The sequence below is a fragment of the Neopsephotus bourkii genome, unplaced genomic scaffold (genome assembly GCF_033783945.1).
Source record: "Neopsephotus bourkii isolate Nb327-2 ecotype Australia unplaced genomic scaffold, CSIRO-AGI_Nbou_v1 NB_1388, whole genome shotgun sequence".
Taxonomy (NCBI): Eukaryota; Metazoa; Chordata; class Aves; order Psittaciformes; family Psittacidae; genus Neopsephotus; species Neopsephotus bourkii.
Window position 1 is genome coordinate 5,536,492 of NW_026901866.1, and position 23,509 is coordinate 5,560,000.

At 45.3% G+C, this 23,509-nt stretch overlaps 1 long non-coding RNA gene across 1 annotated transcript in view; it reads right to left on the minus strand.

The window, feature by feature from the left end:
- Positions 1-22,065, minus strand: part of LOC133219973 (uncharacterized) — a 61,640-nt gene extending 39,575 nt beyond the window's left edge. Inside the window, exon 1 of the long non-coding RNA XR_009727593.1 lies at positions 21,526-22,065. This is a non-coding gene — a long non-coding RNA (uncharacterized LOC133219973). The remainder of the gene's footprint in view (positions 1-21,525) is intronic.
- Between the last annotated feature and the right edge of the window lie 1,444 nt (positions 22,066-23,509).

Sequence of the window (23,509 nt, forward strand, 5' to 3'; positions counted from 1 at the left end):
TTTTTGCTGCTATTTACACTGTATGCATCTCAAAGGTTCACTTATTCTTAACTAAGATTAGGTTGATGAAATTCCTCTTCAGAAATTTTAGTGTCTTCAAAAAACTTTGTTTTCATGAAGAGGCCTCCACTAGGACAGAAGTGGGAAAGCGTGTAGGGAACACAGGGAAGCAGGGAGAAAGAAAATAAAAAGGAGCTATCTGATTAGCCTCCATGTCCCACCAGCTTAAAGGCAGTGGAGCAAGTAACATTAGATTTTTACATATTTTACTCATAAAGTAAAGCTGCCTCAAGCACTGTTGATCTTGCTCAGCAAATCACAGTGTCTCAGTGACCCTAGTTGAATTGCAAGGGTGAAGTTTTTACACTGATGAACTGTTTCAGAAGGAAATAGAAGTCATGAGTGAGCATTTTTGTACTGCCAAACACCATTCTGTCCCTCCTCATCTTCCTCTCTTAATGGGGATTGTTAGCATAATCATACTGACAACTGTTACTTCCTATGCATTTATCTATATGTAGATGCCTGTATATAAATGTAAATAAACCTGAGGTTTGCTCTTACCTGAATTGGCCTTTGGAGTGTCTTTGGAATCAAAATAGTGTGTGATCAAAATAGGAGTTTGTTTCTTTCTTAAAAGTTCCCTGCAGAATCGCCATGGTGTAGCAGCCAGTGTACAGTTTTCACATACCTCTCACATACCTAATACATTTTGTCTCACTGTGTTTTGTGTACATTAATGAATTAAGTTTCAGGAAGGAACCATGTGAAGACTGTAATGATTAGTGCCATTTAAGGGACAATTTGTATGAAAAGAGGCTAATGATGTAGCCAAGTTTATTCAAGTGTCAGTGGCAAAACAAGACATACATAAAATCTTGAGCTTTGACTCACAGTTGATCACTCAGATCACAAGCTCCTCGCTGCCATTTCAGAAATGCCACCTATCATTACACATTTTCTGTGGTATATTTAGGCATATATACAATTAAATTAAACACTTTCATGCTGGTTTCAATCTTGCTGTTTCATTTCTAAGATTCAAACCAAGCACTTACCCTTCTCTTCTGAAAATGCATATAAGCATCAGTATCTGAAGATGCATGCAAGAAATTATTAACTCAAGTAGCAGCAGAAAAATATGAATGCAGAACAGAACACCAGTTTGCAATTATTCCCATACATCCAGATGTTTCTATGCCTCACACACTGAGATTGTGACAAAATTCTGAGAGTGCATGTCCAAATTCTGCTGTGATGTGAAATGAAATTGTTTGCACCTTTATGTCAAAGCTGAACTAAGTTTAGATAACATCTCCTCACCACTACAGCAGCTTTCTGGAATGAAGAGAACCCATGGCAAAAGAAGCAAATCGGTGTTAAAGGAGGTGTACCTAGGGAGCAGCATTGTGTTATGGTCAGCTCCTCTACTGGCCATTGTCCAATGAATAGATGGTCTGTGCTGTTGTATCCATGAAAGAAAGATGTTGGCTCAACTAGCTGTGTAACTCTGCTCTAACTCTTCAAACTCCACAGCTTGAAAGGCAGTTGGCCCACTGGGTATAAAAATACAGCACATGGTTCAGTTTACTAATTTAGATTAAAAGACTCGGGAGATGTATTATCTCCCTGGCTAGTAGGCACAGTGACTGATGAGAACAAATTACTTGGTATCCTTAAAGATCCTCCGCACGTGGGGTACAGTCGCCATCCTTTGACTGCCAGGAAAGAAAGGAGGGCTTTGGTTCCCAGACTCAGGGGAATGCCAGCAGCATGTATGAATGATGGGTTGGTGGAGCCCTGTTTCATACCAGTTCTTCAGAACTTCTTACTTGGTTCACATGCACTTTTCAGCAGAGTTATCCTTAGTCCCAAAGATGAGAAGCATGTGTAAGTGTAGAGGGAAATGTATACGTTCTTTCCAGCCCTCTGTTGGACAGAGCCCAAATTCCTTCGTGTAGGAGGGCTATGAGCTTCAGGACTGGAAGAAAGGGTTCTGGCAGACACAGCCAAGTGGAGAGTGATCTGCATACAAAGTTCCTTCCAAAGATGAATCAGGGTGAAATGATTTTACATGTTCTTTCATTGTCCTTCCTACCTTGTAAACATTCCTAAAGCCTGTCTGTAAGCCTTGCATAAAGAAGTGCTAATATCCATATGTCAGTACTGGAAATGATTTCTCCCACACCTAAAGAGCCAAGTTCATCCTGTATGTAATTCCACTGACTTTAATAACTTCTCAGGAGGAAGGATAGCAGCCCCGTTAAGTCCACCCAAAAGCTGCAGATTCTGCTGAAAACAGCTGCCTGCCTTGTGAATAGAATGAATCACCACAGACCTCAGTTGCTCAGGCCTTTGCAATAGACTCCTCATCACTTCTGTATGCAATTCTGCCTGTGAATCTTTAAATTATCTGGACACCAGCTGCTTGAAAGTCTTGAAAGGCCCATTATAGGAGATAAGGGCAACAGAGCAGCCCTTGCTCTCGGTTCTCAAATGTGTCTGTGCTGAAGTTATATTGTATTTATCCTACTGCAGAGGACTTCTTGGTTAGCTGCAATATCCAGGAAAGAATTTTATTCTTTCTGATATGTTTCTTGATTTTCAGAAAGGAGGAATGAGTATTCACCTTTCTTTGCTCTGTCAGTCACAAACAAGTAGAATGTAGGTCAGGGTGAACCAATGCACCTAGGGGTATTAAATTGCTTCAATGTCTGGTCAGTAAATCTTGATCCTATGGTCACAGAATGCTGAATTCCAGCTTTACAATAAAAAAGGACCAGCAGGGAGCTTCAGAGAAGCTAGGGGGAAAATTTTCATAGGATCATGGAGAAACGTTATTTAACAAATTCTCTTCTATTACAATGATTCTGTGACCCTGGTGGTGCCTTCCAGTCTTATGTTCCTATAAATAGCTTGCTTAAGAACTAATTCCTCCTGACAATCTGACAGAGCTTCAGCTCACAATAGAGCATGGCACTGGTTAGTTTATCTTGTGACTAACCTTAGCATTTGATTTTTGTTTTCTAGTACTTTGTTATTCTGAACAGCAAGATACTGTTATTAACATTACCTGTTGAGAATTTTTAGTTAGTGAGTAAATGAACTTCCAGCTCTTTCAACAACAGATGCTCTAAATTAAAAGATCTGAAAGTCACATTCATATTCTTTAAGCAAATGGTGCATTCTAGGATCCTAAATTATAAATGTAATTATAAATATGTACAAAGTCCAGTTAAAAGAATCTGCTTGGGACAGAAGTTCAGCCTGACAAGAAGTGCAACATCAGACATTGCAATTAGTCTTTAAAAACTAGCAGGGGAAAGGTCTTCAGAATGAATGAAGATTAGTTACTTTAACCACATTAGAGCTTTTTCAAATTGGCTTTTATAATGGCATATGAGACAACATAGTTGTATGAAAATGAGTTTCCATGAGCTGTGCTGAGAGAAAGATAAACCAGATAAACCTGACACGCTTTTGGATATTGAAATGTATACACAAAATTACTGCGGTTTCCTAAAGAAGGGGAGCAGAGAAGGAGAGAGGGAGAAGTTGCAGTGAAAATTTCTGTTACTAATTTCCCTGTGCCTAGATAAGGTCATGACGAAAAGTCATTTTTATAGCCAGCCTCCCTAATACTACTTAAGGAATAACACCTTTCTCTCTTCCACAGTCTGTTGCGCAGTATTCTATGTGGTATGAGATTAGGGCTTCTTCAAGACGTTCTTTGTTGTTCCCTTTTTACCTAATGCAATAAGGTAGGGGGTTGTCAGGATTTTACTATGCAACAGTAGAACTATTTTTTTATGTTAAATCTGCAAATGCCTCTTTCTCTGCATGCTGTCACACAAATCCCTTAGCAAAAAAATTGTTTCATTTCACTGCTTTAGTTGTCTAAAAGGTATACTAAGCACCTACAATCCCAATCCAAAGGTCACCTTTCCTAATTTAGGCATCTAAATTTGTTCTGTAACGAATGCACCCCCACCTGTCATATCTCACCTACCATACATTTGTCTCAGGATCCTCCTCCTCAGCATATTTCCTCTAACTCTAAGACAAATGAGTTAAACGAGTGGGCTATGGAGTGAAAGAAGATGACCAGTACAGACTACATGTCTGACTTCTAGACAATTAAAATTGAAAAAGATCCATGTTTCACTGGGTTTTCTTCTGTGTAAGACTTCACACACTATTATCTACATGAGGTATTTTAGATCCTAAACTGAAAGATCTTATTCAGCCCAGAATCTACAGGTGACAACAGAAGATACAGCACTTCACGGATTTTAGCAAGGATTCCTTGCAATCCCCTTCAGATGTGGATTCTAAATTAGAAGTAGATTTGCTCCAGACTCTCTCTATAAGCAGTGAAGAAAGGCAAGGACCTTCAGAGAAGTGTGGCTCTGATGTGCCTGCCTTTCTCCATTGACAACAGAGGAAGCCTCAGGCTGCTATGGTCCATCTTGGGTACTTCAGTTAAATGATGGAATGAATCCATGTGTATCAGCTGCAATGCCAGGTCTCACAGTAAGTTTGAAATCCCCTTTAAAGTCTTGCAAGTATTATATAAATCATATTTCAAATTACATATAGTGCTGGTGATGTGTTTGTGTAGTGGTATGCATACACATGCATGTGTGCACGGTTTATGTATGCTTTATGTTACAACAAAGGAAAACAGCTTGGTTATATAGCCTGCAAAATAACAAAGCCAGTTTTGAGAAAGATCTTTACATGGAGATCACAGGATAATTATTTTTAAGAAGTGAGTTTTATCCAGTTGTACAAAGTGTATTAATACTTCCAAAGCCAATGAAATGCAATATTGAATTTGTTCTGGTTGAGTATGATTATATCACAGTATGTTAGAGATTGGAAGGGACCTCAAAAGATCATCTAGTCCAATCCCCCTGCCGGAACAGGAACACCTAGATAAGGTTACACAGGAACGTGTCCAGGCGGGTTTTGAATGTCTCCAAAGAAGGAGATTCCACAACCTCCCTGGGCAGCCTGTTCCAGTGTTCCGTCACCCTCACTGAGAAGAAGTTTCTTCTCAGGTTTAAGTGGAACCTCTTGTGCTCCAATTTGTACCCATTACCCCTTGTCCTTTCATTGTTTGCCACTGAGAAGAGCCTGGCTCCATCCTCGTGACACTCCCCCTTTATATATTTATATACACTAATAAGGTCACCCCTCAATCTCCTCTTCTCCAAACTATAGAGACCCAGCTCCCTCAGTCTTTCCTCATAAGGGAGATGCTCCACTCCCTTAATCATCTTAGTTGCCCTGCGCTGGACTCTCTCCAGCAGGTCCCTGTCCTTTTTAAACTGAGGGGCCCAGAACTGGACACAATATTCCAGATGAGGTCTCACCAGGGCAGAGTAGAGGGGAAGGAGGACCTCTCTCGACCTACTAACAACCCCCCTTCTAATACACCCCAGGATGCCATTGGCCTTCTTGGCCACAAGGGCACAGTGTCGGCTCATGGTCACCCTGTCATCCACCAGGACCCCCAGGTCCCTCTCCCCTACACTGCTCTCTAACAGGTCGTTCCCCAATCTATACTGGAACCTGGGGTTGTTCCTGCCCAGATGCAGGACTCTACACTTTCCCTTGTTATATTTCATCAAGTTATTCCCCGCCCAGCTCTCCAGCCTGTCCAGGTCCCTCTGGATGGCAGCACAGCCTTCTGGCGTGTCGGCCACCCCTCCCAGCTTAGTGTCATCAGCAAACTTGCTGATAGTACACTCAATTCCCTCATCTAAATCGTTGATGAATATATTAAATAATACTGGTCCCAGTACCGACCCTTGAGGCACTCCACTAGATACAGGCCTCCAACTAGACTCCGCCCCATAGACTACAACTCTCTGGCTTCTCTCCTTCAGCCAGTTCACAGTCATATGGTGAGACCATTTTGAACTGATGGAATGATAATAATAAAAAAGCCCAGTGGTAATAAGCGAAACTTTACTACTGACCTCTGTAAAGACTTATTACCAAGTCTCAAATTGTCACTGACATCTAGGATCAACAGTGCTTGCAAGCAGTGAACTTAAAATGAAGTTGTCTGGTTTTGGCAACAAAATATTCTGCGTTTAGCAAAGGCATATGTTTCAAAACTCAAATGACTTCACTTCAAATTAAAGCAAAAAAAAATATTTTGAAGTGTAGTCATTTGATAATCATTTGCTTTAAAATAAGTAACATATTTCTATCTAATGGGATCCACATCTTTAACAAGTGAACCAACAGTGTAACAAACCAAAAACAACCTGTTCTTAAATATAATTCCAAAATAAATTACATCTAGCTCTTTTGTTGTTGTTGTTGAGTTGTTTTCCTTTTTTTGGCCGCCTGTAAAACTCCCACAATTTTTTCATTGATACAATGACAAATGCTATGAGAAAAGACCAAAAGACCTGGTCCACTGCCAGAAATCTACTCTAGACTTCAGTATATGTTTCTGCTTTCAAGAGTCAATTGTTTTCCTTCTCTCCCAGGGGCCACTAGCTACCTTATTACCAGAAAGAATGACCCCTTGACAGCACAATTGAGATCCAGAAACTCAACAAAAATTGTAACCCCTCCAGTGGCATCAGAATTCTAATCAACAGCAGAAGATCTGGAAGACAAATGTATATAAGGCCACCATATTAGAGAGTGGATTCTCTGCTTGCAAAGAAACCTATTTCTATTTAGTTTCTTTTAAAATTTTTATTACCCCCTTTCTTGTAACCTTTCCATTGCTAGTGTTCTTAAAGCAGAAGGTTTTTCACAGCATGGGAATTATCTGTGCTCGGTTTACACAGTTTGCTGCCTATTCCTTCCCTTGCAATCTATTTTGTGAGTCGTACAACTAGACACGGGAGCCCCTAGTCATTACTGATTTTTTTTCTCCCACTCAGTTTAACTCACTAGCAGAACAATTGTTCCATCAGTATCTTTATTGCCTTGTGAGAAACACAGGCACAGACTCTCCAGCCTTGAAACGGCAATGAAAAATGAGCTCAGTATGTTAAGTTGAACTTTACAAAGAATACAGCTTGCGCTTACGAAGGCATACACTGAAATAGTGTCATAAAATAACATTTCTCAAGTACAATTATTACTGTAAGATCCATTTACCTGCTGGATCTTTTTGCATACCCAAAAGCTGAGAATCTAATATTGTTTCAGACAAATACAAATAAAAGATGTTTTGGAACACAAGACCCTACTCTAGTTGTTATATCTCTATAGGTAGAGCTCCAGAATCTTGAGGTCACCAACATCTGTGCCTCTGAATTGCCTAAATGGGTCAGTCTGGTTTAGGGTTTGTTTGGGTTTTTTCTAATGTTGGCAATCTTTGAGGAAATCTCAGCATAAGTTAAAAAGTTTGAAAAATGTCTCTTTCTTGTGAGTTTATTACCAGGATTACCTGACATGTGTGTTAGAAGGAATTTTTTTAAGAACATCCGACCAAATGCTTAAAGACTAAGGTACCCATGAACCAAAACATTTCTCCCAGATATATTGCCATCTGACTATCATTACACAGAAAATGGGAAATACTTTGATAACTATAGGAGAAAGTTTCTCAAGATACAGAAGGATAAAAATGCTTAAAAACTGACCAAGAGATCAGGCATGGTAGAACACGAGCACACAAGTATCCACTGCCTTTAACAGGGATTTAGGTGAATGCAGAAATTTGCAGAGACAGGAGTCTTCAAACAGCATCATGGCCTGAGATGCGAAAAAACCCCTGAAACAATATTCTTCTGAACATGCACTGGGAAGAATGATGTGAGAAGGACAAGAAAGCATGAGGTCAAAAAAAAAAATTTTTTTTTTACCATTCTCAGACAAAAATCATCACATTTTACAAACAACAATAAAAAAGGTATTAGACCACTACATAATCCCCAGAAGGAGCAGCAGATGGCCAGCCTTGCACCTTCAGAACAGAAGCAGCACAAATACCAATAACATGATCTTTCCTTCACTGCCCTACCAACAAAATGTCACAGTAACACAGAGAAAGCGTTGAGTGCTCACCCGCCTTTTGTTGCTGAGGCACAACAGTTTTGCTACAGAGAGTCAAGAGGGAAGAGGTGGTGAAAAAGGGCTCTTCTGCCCTAGAAACCGGGCTGCAAGCTCTGGCAAGGGCAGTTGAAGTAATGTTTTGATTTTTAGGTCACTGCCTTACAGTAAGCTCTGTGCGACGGAGCTCTTCCCTTGTCAACAGTCATACTAGGGGGAAGACTGCTTTGCACGTGTGCTTTGCCACTGAAAATCTAATCCCAGGATCAAGGACTTTAATAATCTAAAGGGAAAAATTGTCAAGTACATCTTTTGGTGCTTGTACCCCAAAACATATGGCCTCTTGCTGCCTTACATGTTAGGTCACATCTTTTTAATTTCTATTCAAAAGCCTGGAAGCAAGTTACAGTTTGCTTATATGTGTAAGTACCATACACTAAAAATAACAAATTGAAATAATGCTGTCGGAGTATGAGACCTACCTGACTGATGAAATATTCTAAAAAGAGTAGCTCTGAGCTTCCCTTAATCAGAATGAAGGAAAATCTAAAGATAATAACAAGGAAGTAGCTTCTTCTTCCAGACCCATCAAGTTAAATGGCTCTTTGTATTGTTCAGAGTGTGTACCCTATTGTGTTCTGTGGCAGAGGGTAAAGAGAGGGAACTTTCAGTGGTGTTTTGATGAGACAACAAAAAAATAATATTTTGACAGAGAGCTCATCCTATTAAAAAAAAAACAAGAAAACCCAAATCAAACTCCAGCACAAACAGAAATCCCCTTAATGTGAAGAATGAGGTTGTATGTAGAGCCTTCCAGTAATACTTAAAGGAAATGTGCCATTCACAGCAGAACTAGCTGCATGACTAAAGGCCCTAAGTGCTTGGCATCATTTAAGCTTAGTTTTAAATACCTATGATAGACATTTTTGGAATATGTTTCCTGAAAGTAGTGTCAAGGATTCTCTTCAGCATTAGCTTGTGCATGCTGATAGGTTGAACTGGTGCTCATACACCCAATAAATACAAATGGGATTAGTTCCTGTGTACATACAAACTTGGAGGGGTTATTTTTTTTTATGCCAGTATTGGGATTTATTTGCCGTCCTGATAAAATGTTTACCTCACTCTGCCTCATCAATATTAACCTCACAGATCAACAGATCTTCATATCGACAGAACAGAGAAGTCAATATCTCCTTATTATTATTTAATAAGTATTTCATTGTCAGTAACTGAGTGAGAACAAACATCTGTGCAGTATAATGGCACACACTTTAATTTTGCAAGGTTACTGTCTTGCATATGTTTGACAGAAGAAAGCCAACCCATGGTAGAAATCCCTCAGTAATATCAGCGTATAAAATGACAACATGTTGAAGGACATATAAATTGAACAAAACAGGGTGGTTTTTTAGTCCCAGTTTTGATATACAAATGTTGGATGTGTTTTACTGTGGCTTCTGACTATGATTGATAGGAGATGCATCAATTTCAAGGTTTGTGAATTTAAGTAAATTGTTGTCAGTGGTATCACTTCTTCTTTTTTGTATTTTTTTTTCAAATTATCTCCTTACAGAGAATAGTGTATTACAAATTGAGACAGGATATACATAAAGCATCAATTTAGCTTGAATATCCACTTACAACAGTAAAAAGAAAATAGTTGTAATAAGAATGTGAGTACTATAGAGTTTTTCAGAAAACTCCAGAGTATTTAAAAAAGCACTTATGGTTTTTCTTCTAAATAATCTTTGTTGTTTATGTTTGGAAAATACTTTACTTGCCTTTCCACTCAGAGAAAAAAATATCATATTTATTAAAAAAAAAAAAAAAGAGAGAGAGAGAGAGAAAGAAAAAAAGGGTACTACCAGGTCTATGACACTTATTTTATCTTTGTCTCAGAATATAATTAATTCAATTATACATTAGGAAAAAAAACCCCAAACCTATTATCAATCCTTTGCAACCTGTGGGGAGTATATTAACCCTTCATTTCTCAGTGATAATGCTTTATTTGACTGAAAAGCCTAAAGAGCTTCCTTTAAAACCTGTGGGGATCAAACATCATACAGTAAAGCTTGCTATAGTTCTAACACCTTCAGAAATTAGCCAAGTCTGATTTTAAACTAGCTTTCCCCAGACCTCAGATAAGACTTCTTATCTGATGATGTCTGACTTAGGCTCTGGTGAAATGCTTTCCAACACATGGTTATGACTTGTTTCCATGTATAAGTGTGTTGTGTCTATGTAGCTACATGCCTGTCTATATGCATAAAACAGTGTATATGTTATTGGGGGGGGCAGGTGGTTGGTTTTAACATCAGATGCTATAAATGAATAAAGATACTATCTTCATTTTACTGTTCTCTAAAAGGGGCAACATGGACTGGATTCTGTAAATCTAACTATACATGTTGCTGATTAAAAGCTGATGGTAACAGTTAATATACAGGAGGACAGACTAGTTTTTCTTTAACATTTTTTTAAGAAAAAAAAAAAAAGAAAATTAGATGGAAAAGAGCATTTCCAGATGTGACTGTATAGAGCTTGATTTGAAGCACTTTTGTTATCTCCTTATTAATGCATTCAAAAATGCTCTTGCAAAATGTTGTGTTAAAACTCCATCTTAGTAGATATTTGTGCTTATGAATTGATTTCTTATCCATATTTTATGGAGAAATAGCTTGGCACTGGATTACAGCGTATTATTTTCCAAACTCCTTATTAGACTCTGCATATCTCTCTACTGTGCCTCCAGGCTTAAATTAAAAACAAACTTAAGTAAAATTTAAAGAGACAACATTCAGAAACTTATATTTTTTTCCAAAGCTTCTGAAAGTTCGTGATTATTTTTGTCCCTAATAAGCCTGCCCTTGAGATAATCTGATGGCTAGGTTTGTAAATCTGCTTGGAAAGGTCTGGCATCCCTTAAACATTAAGGGGAGTGTATATCACAAAAATGATTTTGCATATAAATAATGGTATACAGGATTTGGCTTAAATTGTCTGCTTTCATTTGACTTTTTTTTTTTTCTCCTCTAAGATAATTTGGAGGGGGACAGGAAGATCAAATTCATCACAATTTGGAAATGAAACTTGGATAATTGAGCTAAGTAGGCTGAACTTGCCAGTCACCTGTGACTTCCTCCCAGTTAAACATCACTTCAAACTGCTGAAATGAAAGGGCATGTATACAGTTGCACAACATAAATAGAGCAAGTCGAGTTTCAGTCTGGGACCACGTTATCCCATGTAATCTTGCTTTGGTCTTGTTTGAGATGGAGGGACCCTAGCACAGGTCAGCACTGCCTCGAGAAAGTGCTTGGCCACTCGGTGCATACAGGGAGCTCAGTGGAGGTGAGTGGGATGGGTACACCGGCAGGACTACTGGGTAGGATGTTGTGGGAGCAAAACAGCCCTGGGCCTGTGATCGATGACAGATTGAAGCCTCACAAGTAAACCCATGGTAAGGTTTCCTTTATAGACTGCTGCAACTGAAAGTTTACAGTCGTCCCTGTGTGTGAACCTAGTATTTTGCTGTTCATTTTGAAGCGATTATTCAAAACACCTTGGCAGCTGAACCCTACGTGCTTTCAGGATAATTATTTCTAATCGTGATTGGCAATAATAGTAATTGCCATATTCAGCCAGCACCCAGCTGTAACGATTTTTCTTTATTATTATTATTTGGGTTAACAATCGCCACTGACAACAGTGTCTCCCGACGCTCCTCTCCCTCCCCCAAACATACAGGGAAACGAGTAACAGTGCTGTGCAGCAATCGTCGGGTGAGCCTCTTCTACTTTCACCCTGGGCTCGGCGGGGCCGGGGGAAGAAGAGCGCGGCTGGAGTGAGGGACTGGTGCTGCCGCCCATCCCGGCGGAGCAGGAGCTGAAGCCACGGCTGTAACGAGCCTCTTAATAAACCTCCGGGTCGATGATGCATAGCTCGCTAGTGAATCTCCGCGGGTTTATTTATTTTAACTAAATCGCCCAAGTGGATGGCAGCTCCGTGTTGGCTCTGGCGAGAGACAAGGCCGTGAGCGGGGGACAGCGGAGCCGATAGGTAGTAGGGGGGTTTACAGCGGTACCTGCTGCTCGCAGCGACTCTGCAATTGCCCCTTTCCTTGGCTATCGCCCCCCACCTTTTCCTTCGTCTGCCTCCTTCCCCGCCCTGCCCTGCTGAGGGCGTCCTTGTCGGGAGGAGCAGAGGGGATCAGACCCAGCCGCGGGCATCCCCGGCCATGACTCCGGGGCCGCCGCTGCTTCGGAGAAGGCCGCGGGGGAGGAGAGGAGGGGGCAGACGGGGAAAAGAGGGAGGGAGAAGGGAAGGAGGGAAAGATGAAGTGTGAGCGTTTCAAACCGAGGGAAAAGGTGGCCCGCTTGAGGATTTCTAAAGTTGGCGGTCATGAGAGACAGGCTAGGGCCAGAGTTTTGCCTGCAAGCACCGGAGGACCAAGCACCGCCCCCCGCCCCGTGCAGAGCAGGGTAGCGGGAGCTGCGCCGGCCGCCTCAGCGCCTCCAGCACCTCCGGCGGTATAGCCAGCCCAGTGCTCCGACCGACCGCTGCGCTTAGCAGCGTTTCGAAACTCGTGGTTATTCACGGTCGCATTAGAGCAGAAGTTTGGTCCGCAGCGAGGCCGGCGACTTGGGGTTTCACATCGAGCCCACGCGCGTGCTGGTCCCGCACGGCAGCCGCGCCCAGACAGCGGCAGCAATGCCAGCTGGCCGAGATCCTGAAGCCCTTGGGTGCTTTGCGGGTAAACACAGCGAGCTCCCCTCGGACACAAGGCAACCTCGGGGTTGTAAGACCAGGAGTGGCAGAGCAGCTGCAGCAAGAGCCGTACCTGCTCTTTGTCACCTGCTCACCATCCCCGCGGCCTCAGCCCTCCCCGGGTCACCGCCCGCTCCACGGGGACGCCGCCGCTCTCCACCGGGAGCCGGGGTCAGCGATACCTCGGGCCGGGCGCTGCTGGGGAGCGCCGAGCTCCGCAGGCAGGCAGGGGCGGTCAGCCTTCAGGCACACACCGCCGCCCCTTGCCGGGGATGCTGCTCCCTGACGTCAGATATTTGCTCCGTCTTTTGTTCCGTTACAAACAGTCCCAGGCAGCAGCTTACCTGTCTTGGGTGGCGGCTGCTCTTAGGCTGCCGCAGGGAAGCGTTTTCTGGCGGAATCAGTCATTCCCTCCTCCCTCAGACCTGCGATCTCCGCACCTGAATTAATTATGTCAGCATGCGGGGAACTGGCTCGCAGTCTCCTAACGCCAGTGTTTTGCTGCCTGAAACACACGAAAAGGGAAAGTTTCTCTGTAACCTAGCTGCAACCGAGCGATGTCACTCAAGCTTGATATTTGTTACCACGACCCAGTGAAGTATGTGTGCTGACAAATATTACCATTCTTCTAGCAGTCTTTCCCCTCCACCTTTGCCTCATTCATGGCCGTTACTGTATTGCACTTGTAATTGCACGTTAACCTAGTAAAATAATTGCTTTGTAGCAGATTACTTGCAGCAGACATTTATTCTTCTTCTCCTGATCCAATGGAGTTATTAAAAAGTAATGGGTGCCAAGACAATCAAGGAATATTTCCCAATTAAAGAGGAAAAATGGAACTGTCACCATTTTCCACTGCCCGTGGGCCAGTACATGTGCCCTTCTTAAACACACTTTTTACATCGCACACACACGCGCGCGTACGTAGTGTATGCTCACGGTGCACATTCACACACGTGCGCATACCCCTATGCCACAGCCAGCTCCCTGTTTCTTGCAGAGATTAAAGACTAACTTGAAATCGAAGACAAATGAATTGTCGGTGAAATTTATCGCCTTTCTCCACTCTAATCCTTTCCCCTGCTGCAGTGGAATTTCGGGTCCTCAGCCAGGTGGGCAGTCCCACCACCCAGCGCCCGCTCCCCACAGCCACCTCCCCGTTGAGTCCTTCACGAGGCTGAAGTTTTTCAGCAACTCGGTCCCTCATTTGCTGTATTTGTTTTATCCTTGGTGTGTGCGCGCGGTGCCTAATCCCCCGCGCGCGCGGGTCTGTCGGGTCCTCACAGCGCGCGCATAATTTTTTAGTTCATCTTCTCCGGAGTGCTCCTGGGTGATAGCTGTCCCCGCTGCAGAGCGCTCCATCCTCACTGCAATACCTTTCGTTCTGGGGGCGCGCACGGTAATTCTTTACAACGAAATTGCTTCCCCTCTGGTTCCTACATTTTAATTTACTAAAGGACTGATTAACTGTGGCTTTAAAAGGGCCAGGTCTGCACTGGCTCCCAGCGTCACCTCTCACCTCTCCGCAGCCCCTGGCTGGGGTCACTGCGGGGCCGCGGCGGGGGAGCTTCGGCTCCCGCTCCCTCCGCCCCAGCCTCTGCGTCCCGCGCAGCGCCCGCCCCGGTTTCCCTCCCCCCAACTCACCCCCCCCACCCCCTCCCGCTGAGGGGCCGAACAGCCCTCCCGGCTCTGCCGATGGTGCCCCGCTGCCTGAGCGGATCACCGCGAGAGCGGCGGGGAGAGCAGCTCTGTCCGACTAAAACAGCCCTTTGGGTCGTTTCGGTTTGCACCGCCCTGGCTTCACGGCACCCTTGTTTTTGACTTTGAGGGAAGGGAGCGAGAGGAGGACCGGCCAGGGTGCATCGTGCTGGGGAAAGGGTTCGTGTAAACTTCTACGCTTTGAATGACTGACTCCAAAAACCTGCTGAGTTTGACTGCATTCAGGCACGTGCCCAGCTCCCATCGATTTGTGGATTCATGGAAGGTGTAAAGACACATTGATAACATTTCAGGTTGGGTGTCCCTAAGCCAGCAGATCCTCCCTTCTCTGCCAAACCCTAGAAGTAGTTTACAAGGAGGAGGGAAGAAAAAAAAAGAATAAATTTATTTTTCAGCTGTAAAAATGCATTTCCAACTGGGGTCGTACTCTAACAGGAAAGGCTACAATAAAAATCACAGGTCGCTCCAGAAAAGGTTTCACTTCGAGCATGTCAGGTCCTCACAAAATTATACTACAGACTTTATTCTGACGATCCTAGGAAAAGAGGCAATACAGACCCAAGTAGGAGCAATAAAGGTCAAAATGAATTTATTTGCAGATACGAGCAGTGAAAGGTGCAAGTGCGTTTTTAATAGTCTTGATCTTTACCAAATGACCGATGTAGGTAAATACCGAATACCCGGGAAAATACAATTAATTGGAAGAAGTTACCTTTCCTCGAGTGTACCGATGCGTTTACAAAACTGGTGCGGAGCCATCGCTTTGTTTGTTTTCCTAACGTCTACCCAAATTCCAGCAATCCGCAGAGCAGTAACAGCTTTTCCCATGTGTTTGTCATCGAGTTTGCAACAGGATTCGCCTCGATTGTTCTGCCTTTCTCGGGTTTGCCTTTCCTCCCGCTCTGCGCTTCCCAGCTACATTCGCTTTGGTTGAAAAAATAAACAGCTGAGTTTTTAACAGCAATTTGAGATGATAATGGTTACTGATCCCATTCCTTCCATCATAATCTTCAAGTGGGTTAAGATTAATGATAGGAGGTATTTTAGCAAGGGGTGCGGGTTCTCTTCCTCAAAGACCATCTCTATGATAATTTACTTAAGATGTTGACAAGACTGTCAGTAAGGCTAATTTTTTATTAGGCTGCGCTGTAGCAACTGTAGGAAGCATTTGTTGTTGTTATTTAAGCACACTGTATTTCTGAATGCCTTCCTATAAATATTGTTATTTGGTCTTTGCCCGATGGGTTTGCAACTGAGATGACTCCCCTTGCCTTTGTTTCAAGAAAGGTATCTCCTTGTATTCTGATAAATATTCTTGTCCACCCTCCCTCATTCCCGCACACACACATTTTTTAAAAGAAAATAAATTTGAGCAGCTACTGTCCAGCTCCAGCTAGCCAGATCTCTCGCAAAGCATTGTTTGGGCTGGACTTAGCTGGGCGCAGCCAGGAGCCAAAGGAACTGGACGTTGGGTTTGAGGAATTTTTTTTGTATTTTTTATTAAATGGGCAAAATATCCCTCGAAACTACAAACACGCAACCGTGGTGCCCCGGTGTACAGGAGACTCGGGCGCCTCTTTAAACGCGGGCGATTTAGGGTAGCTCTGGAGGAGCTCTGCCTGCTCTGCCCACCGTCGGCGCTGCCCGGCCGGAGCGGTTCACGTTCCGCGGGCTCTCCGCGTTCTGCACTCGGCCAGGCCGCCTCCCCAGCCCCTCCTCGGAGCTGGCGGGGAGCGTGGCCCGGCAGGAAGCGGGGTCGGCGCGGGGTGCGGGCAGGACGGCGCAGAACAGCGCGCGCTCTCTCAGAGAGGGGAAGCCCGGGCTGAAATCGCAGCAGACCGGTTGGTTTTACCCTTCTATCGTGTTTTCAACAAACACCAAACCGTGGGCTTACCTATAAATTACCGGGGTCATGTGACGCTCACTTGGCAGTGTTTTATTGCCCTTTCCCCCTCCCCGTTGTTTTGCTCTGCGGCAGTGCGGGGTGCCGGGAGCTAAGTCTGTGGGGCGGCAGGACCGGCATGGGGCCAGCGAGGCTGCCCTTGCCCCTCTTCGCGCTGCCAAGCCAGACGTGGAGTCAGCGGCGGGGGCTACAACACCGCGTTTCTCCTCATCGCCACCCACAAACCCCACTCTGCAGCTCCGCGCTCCTGGCTGCAGGAAGAAGACCGCCTCGTGCACAGTTCCTGTTACCACCTCCCGGGGCAAAAGGGGCGCCAGGCAGGGCTGCGCTTCCTGCTAACGTGCGCTGTCCTCTGCCTGCGCGCCCCGCGCATTTAACCCTTTACCCCGCACCCCAAGGCGCACAGGGCAGTGCGCAGGGAAGCAGGGCGCTGCTCCGCGGCGGCGCCTGATGCGGCCAGCAGGGGGCGCTCAGACGTTGCGCCTGGGAGTCCGCACCCCCCACGGACACGCGTACGCGCACACATACGCGCACACGCGTGTACACACGCACACACGCACCATCACCAACACCCCTCCGTCCTGGTGTGCGTGTTACCGGGCATTGGCCTGCAACCGGTGTCCCCTCGTCTCGCTTCACCCCGTGCGTGTACGTGCCCCACACGTTACGCAACTTATTAAATACAAGGACGAATTGTCAACATCCTTTTTTCGCGTGTTAGTTCCGCTGATCGGGGCAGGATTTATTTCCCGATCTCGGGTCCCGGAGCTACAAGGCGCGATCTCTTTGCCTTAAATAAAATTGGTCAAATGTTGACAACCTTTAAGCCAATCTAGCACTCAAGATTACTGATGGGAAACTAATGAGAAAATATCAGATCGTCCGGCCCGGGGGCTCCTAATTAAATCTTAGCTGATTGAAAAATAAAAGCGGGTTTGGGGGCGTGGGGGAGGAGGGAAGAAGCTCCGGGCTGAACTTCAGCTCTCCCTCATTTTACATGATATTCCCCCAACCCGCCCCTCCCTCCGCTCTTCCCCCTCTCCCACCCTCGAAAGCCTAATGTTATTTCGCTGGTTATTTCGAGAGCTCCGAACGCTGCTATCGTTCTTTGCCCGGTAAATATTAAGGCCTTTAAGCAACGTGATTTAACTAATTAGAAAATTTACATCATTAAGTCTCAGGGAGAGAAAAAAGGAGAAACAAATCTGTCAGTCATTTTAAAAGAGACAGGCCCTATTGAAGTGTGAAGAAATCGGCTCTAATTCAAAAAGGCAATCGGGCAGAAAAAGCCCTCAACATTACCCTGCTAGTTATTAATCAGAAGGGGGTTCCCCCTCTCTCCTTCCCCGCAATGGCAAGAGCTGAAGCACATCGTTAGCTTCTCCCAAAGCTGCCGCGCAGTTTCCGTTCAGTTTTTTTTTTGCCACTCGCCCGTATTCCACATTAATAGTGAGTATTTGTCCATTCAAGGCTCGCAGATCTGAAAATGTTTCCGAACTGGGGAAACAGACGCAGGAAAAATAAAATAAAATAAATAAGGCTCCTCACCTCCGCCCCAGCCAGACACAAGAACTGTGCTGCCCCCCGTCCCCCTCACTTCAGCCAGGTCCGAAAGTAAACCTGCTCTGTGAGAACTAGATTATGGCTTGGGTTTCTCCCTTGCCCTGCATTTCTAAACAGAGACACAAGCCTGGCAGTGGAAAGCCCCCCTTCCTCTTCTTTTACTTTTTCTGCCTGTCTCCACCCGCCCCTCCAAGGGCTGGCTGTGTTTAGTGTCCGCACCAGACTCCAGCAGAACTATACGAACCTGGCGTGTAAATCAGAGGGACGGGGTTACCAGTGCCGGTCCCCGTCGGAGCGGTGCGGGACGCCGGGGCCGGCGCGGGAGGAGGAGCGCTGCCGGGACGCCTGCGGGGAGAGGACGGGACATGGGACAGGACACATGAAGTACCTTGGTTCAAATCACCGTGTTACATCTCTCTCGCTCTCTCTGTCGCCCTTTCAAACGCTGTCTCTAATTCTTCCCTTCAAACTGTTCACAGTGGCCTATAGTATAAATAATAACCACATCCTACTTTGCGTTTTCTCTATCCTAATCTTAATGAACCCGATAGTCGCTTCAATCAAAGGAGTTTGCACCGGTCCTTCATGGAGCCAATTTAAGGAATTTTAAACACGCTTCGTACAAAACCGGGCGATAGGGGCCTATTTCTGATCTCACGGCCCGGGGAAGAGCTCTCCTGCGGCTCGAGGAATTAACCCCGTGTAAATGGGTTCAGGATCTGCCTCCTGACGGGGATTTTACTTGGCAGTAGCCTGTAAAGACAAAATATCCGGGGGGGTGAGGTGGGGGGGGTGGGGAGTGGAGTCGAGTGGGGGAACCTCTGACAGTCCTATTCCAGCTTCCAGTGCCAGTGTTAACTCCGTAAGAAGATGCTTACAGAACTGTAAGGTCTTCACCACCACCGGCCACAGACCTTTACTAGCGCTACGCCCACCGAAGAGAAGCCCTCTGCGGAACAGACCGTGGGGTGCGCGGCGGTGGTGTAGTCCCTTGCCTCCGGCCCCGCTCCGGCCCTTCTCTAGGGGGAGAGGGACTCCTTCGAAACACGTGCTCCTAAATGGAAACCTTTTTCCTTTCCTCCATAAAACACCTGAAAACCCGCCCTTGAGACCCATGGAAACACACTGAGGAAGGCTGATCAGCCGGTGCGAGGGGTGCTACTCGCCAGTACGGAACGGAGAGGGAAGGGCAGAAGGAATGGCCTTGACTCCACCGCCCCCTCTCCCCCCTTGCATCAGTTTGTCTTTCAGTTGTTCAAAATGATTGAGTTTTTTGAAGAAGGCCCTTTAGAGCGAGAACAAAACCAGCAACAGCCTGCTTCCCCAAAAACAGCATGAATATCAACCTGTCCACTGGCAGGGCTTCAGAGCTCAGAGGCGTTGCAATAAAATTTACGGCGTCCTTAACAACTCCCAAGTAAAAGCATTAAAATTCCCTTTAATTGAGAAAACATTGATTTTTAACTTTGGAAAGAAACTAACCCGTAATTTAATTGCAAACTTTCACCGACAGAGCAGCATCTCAGGGAGGCCACATTCCATCTTTAATAGAGCCACTTTATGAAGTGATAAAAACAAAGAAAACCTGACAGAGACAGTTGCAACTGCGAAAGAAAAGTTATTTCCCTGCCCTTTCTCTCTTCGCAGCTCCAAACTATAGTAGTCTTCCATCCTCCTTCACACCCCACCCCTGATAACAAAATACAAGTATAAAAGAGAAGGATTTGGGATTCAGGGGAGAAGAGGTTGTTCGTATTTTAAATAACGATTTGCCTTTACCAGGCAAGGGGTAATGGCAAGAGGTTGGAGAGGACAGTGTCACAAAATGGTATCCTCTTTCTTTTTTTTCTTTTCTCCCCCCCCCCCTCCTTTTTTCTTTTCTTCTTTTCTTTCTTTTTTTTTTTTTTTTTCCTTAAAAAAGCCCCCAAACCTAATCGGATAGAATTTCCTTACTTTCCCTTGTTCGTTGCAAAAATCATCTCTAAAGGGAAGAGAAAGGGAAATCTCACCCTCCCTATCTTATTTCTGTATCGGTTTTTGGTATTATAGGAGAGTAAAGAAGTTTTTGTTTGGTGGTTTTTCATTGATCAGTCACTCTGAGCTAATGTAATTATCCTCATCAATAGAACGCTGCAGAGAGAATCATTATGTGGGTGACATTGATAAATGATCACCCAAGAGTTGCCTTTTCTCTCGGGCACCCCCACATATGACCCTCCCACATACACAAGGTAGCCATAGAAACACCTTGAGATCCTCAAACACTGCTGCAAATGGGAGAACACTGAGAAAGCGACAGAAATACAACTTCACGCACTTTCTATCCCTGCTGCAGCCTCATACCCCGAGCAAGGAGCCACCGAGACGGGCTCCGCGCCCCGCCGCCCGGCCCCGCGCCCTCCCATGGCACCACAGTCAGTTTGGGGGGATGGGGACCGTCCTATGGGGCTTCCTTCCTTTTTTCCCCCTCTCTCCTCCTATTTTTCCTTCTCTGGGAGTTGAGCGCTGAGGTTACGCGCACCGCTTGGGTGCACTGCTCCTTACACCCACTGTGGAACCCCCTAGTTGGAAAGTCGCTCATGGAGATGGGCATCTACAACATTCACCCCCTCCCCGGGAACGGCGGCTCTTAGGAAATGATTAAACCTGAATTATTAGCAGCATTTTTTATTTTTTTCTTTTTTTTTAGTTGCAGGACTGTACAAGGCACCTCTTGCTAAGGCAAAAAATAACGATTTTTTTCCTTTTTTTTTTTTTTTTTTCCCAGCCGCAGACCCCGTTTTATGTAAGCAGATTCTAAAATATTGAGAACAGTAATTGATTCATAGTGATCCATGAATCGATGAGAGGAAGGGGGTGAGGGTGTTTATTTATTTTATTCCTAAAGCTGCAAGGAAAGTAGCTCTGACACCGTGCGGGGACGAAGGGGAGGAGTTGTTTGGCTGTGCGGGGTCATCCATCATCACTGTCGCAGAGACTCTGCCCAGAGGAGCAACCTCCCTTCTGTCTCTTTCTTGCTACCAAAACTATTAATATTAAAATCTGCCTTCAAACCTTCCCCCCCACACATACACAAACCCCCTATTCTCTGCTGTCCCGCCCTCCCGAACTCGCCCCGTCCCGCTCCGCCCGGTGATGCCTGCTTCTCCCTCCCGCACCGCCAGCGGGTTTTGTCTCCCCGAAGCTCTGTCAGCAGGTTCCAAAACCAGCCCCGCGTCTCCTGGACCGAACCCAGGGCCCTGCGGGTCTGAGACCCTCGGTCCCACCGCGCCACTCCTGGGGAAAAGGCTTGGGCATTTCCTGGGCTGAACGGGTTCTCGTCCCAGTGCACGCCGCGAGGGGCAAGCGGGCTGCTGCCTCCGAATCACCCCCCTCCGAGGCGCCGCCGGGAGATCCTCTCTCCCCTCCGGAAGCCCCGGGAACCGCTGGCACGATGGGCGAAACCAACCGGCGGCACCGGCTGGGCGGAAGGTTCCGTGCGCTGCCTCCGCCGCAGCCCCTTCCCACACCCGGCCCCTACCCCCGGCCCCGCAAACCTGGTCTGGGGCACTTTTCTCTGCCTGGCTTCCTCTGCGGCTATGAGCGAGGGGAAGCGCCAGACTCCCGGGCATCTCCTCTTCGGCCCCGCGGTGCCCGCTGGCCGCGGCGTGCAGGGCTCGGGCGGGCGCGCTGGCGGAGGTGCGCTCCCCTCCTCTCTTCGCCTGAAAGGCAGGAAAATCTGGAAGAAAAATCCCTCGTTTGTGGTGGCTACAGCTCCCGGCCCAGACCCGCTCGGAGAAATGGAAATTTGGGATTATAAACATGTGTGTGTGTAAACAAAAGGTGTTTCTTCTGTTACCCCTCTTTTCCCACATCATAAGCAATTTTTATTCAGACTAGAGTATTTTCTTTAACACTATACCGCTGTCAAAACATTATTCCCGTTTTGTTTGCTTTTGACAGCTGAGCAGTTCTTAAAAATACCAAAATCGGAACCTTCCATGCTAAACAGTAAATCTCAGATGGAGAAATCTCTGCACGTTATTGTACCTTGGGTTTCAGCAACACATCTCGTGGAGAGCACAGCCCGGGGGGGGGGGGCGGGGGGGCGGGGGGGGGGGGGGGGTGCGGAGAAAGGAAAGAAAATAAAAGACAACACAGCAATCCAAATATTCAGTTCATTATAAAGAAAAACAATACTGTAATGTGGATAAATTCTTCCCTGTCCTTCTACCAGGGCAAGGACGTTTTCTGACATTTCTCCTCAAATTGTAAAGAAAAGATCTGCAAGGAAATAAAGTATTGATTAAAAAAACTAATAAAATAGAAAAGCTTCCCTTTGCAAGTGCCAACACAAACATTCTCGCCTTCGTATTTTCTGCATCCCAAGAATCAGAGAATTTGGAAATGGGAAACTGGGGTGTGCTCCTCTTTTACGCATCTGAGGGGTCATCATGATTTTAACCAGCATCAAAGACAAGCGGGTAATTATAACCAAAATTTCATACGGGTACCTGAAAAAGACGCCAACAAAGCAGAGCCCTATTTCTAAATAAGTCACCCATTCTACTGGCATCCTCCCTTCTGTCGCCAGCATCGTGGGTCCATTTACTCAGCTCAGAAATTAAACATTAACTACAAGGCTGAGCATCTTTACACATTCTAAAGGTAAAAGTTGTCAAAAATTTTAGTAACACTAAGAGGAGCAAGGAGGAGAAGGGTTACACATTGACTGATGGAGAAGTCGGTAATGTTTGTTTCCTAGAAAGTTAAAGCAATTAGGAGCCCTGTCTCCCTCCTCTCCTCCCAGAGGTAAAGCCACAGCTTTCTCAGCTCTCCGGGCCCCATTCTGCTCCCCTGACAGAGCAGTGCCACTGAGGGCAGCAATAAGTGGCTATTTGTAACCATGCAGATGTCTTCCTAACATGAACACTCCTTTAGTTGCTTCAAAATGCCATAAGCTTTTGCTTAAGTAAAATCAAACTTTCATGACGAGTCTTCAAGAGCCATTTATATACAAAATATCAAATTAACATTTTCCCTTATTAGCTGGTGCTTTTCCTATTTTCTCCTTCCAAAAACAACTGAAGAGAAAAAAAAGCAATACAGCCATCTCAAAAGCTAGATTACACAATCCTCACACAGGCAAAGCTCTCATAAAACTCAAAGCTGTGTTTCTCCTCCTAAAACTTTTGAACCTACTCTTGCATTGCAACCATTCTTCACCTCTGAGCTAAACAGCTGGAGATATGGTCTGCAGTGGTTAAGGGGGCACGTACACATACACTTAACACTCACTGGCCTACTGGTCTGCTATCTGGGCCTTCACAACTCAGTTAGCCTCTATGTTATTAGCAGGTAGTACAGATATTAGAGATCTCTCTGAAACACAAGCTGGTGAGAGAATATTGTAAATTTTGTTTAGTATGGCATAAATATCAATAATCAGCAGAAATAGATAACCTCAGACGTTCTTTCATTCAATTATTCTGTGAGTTCTGATGACAAGCTTGTTTCTGATTTTTCCAACCTTTATTCTCT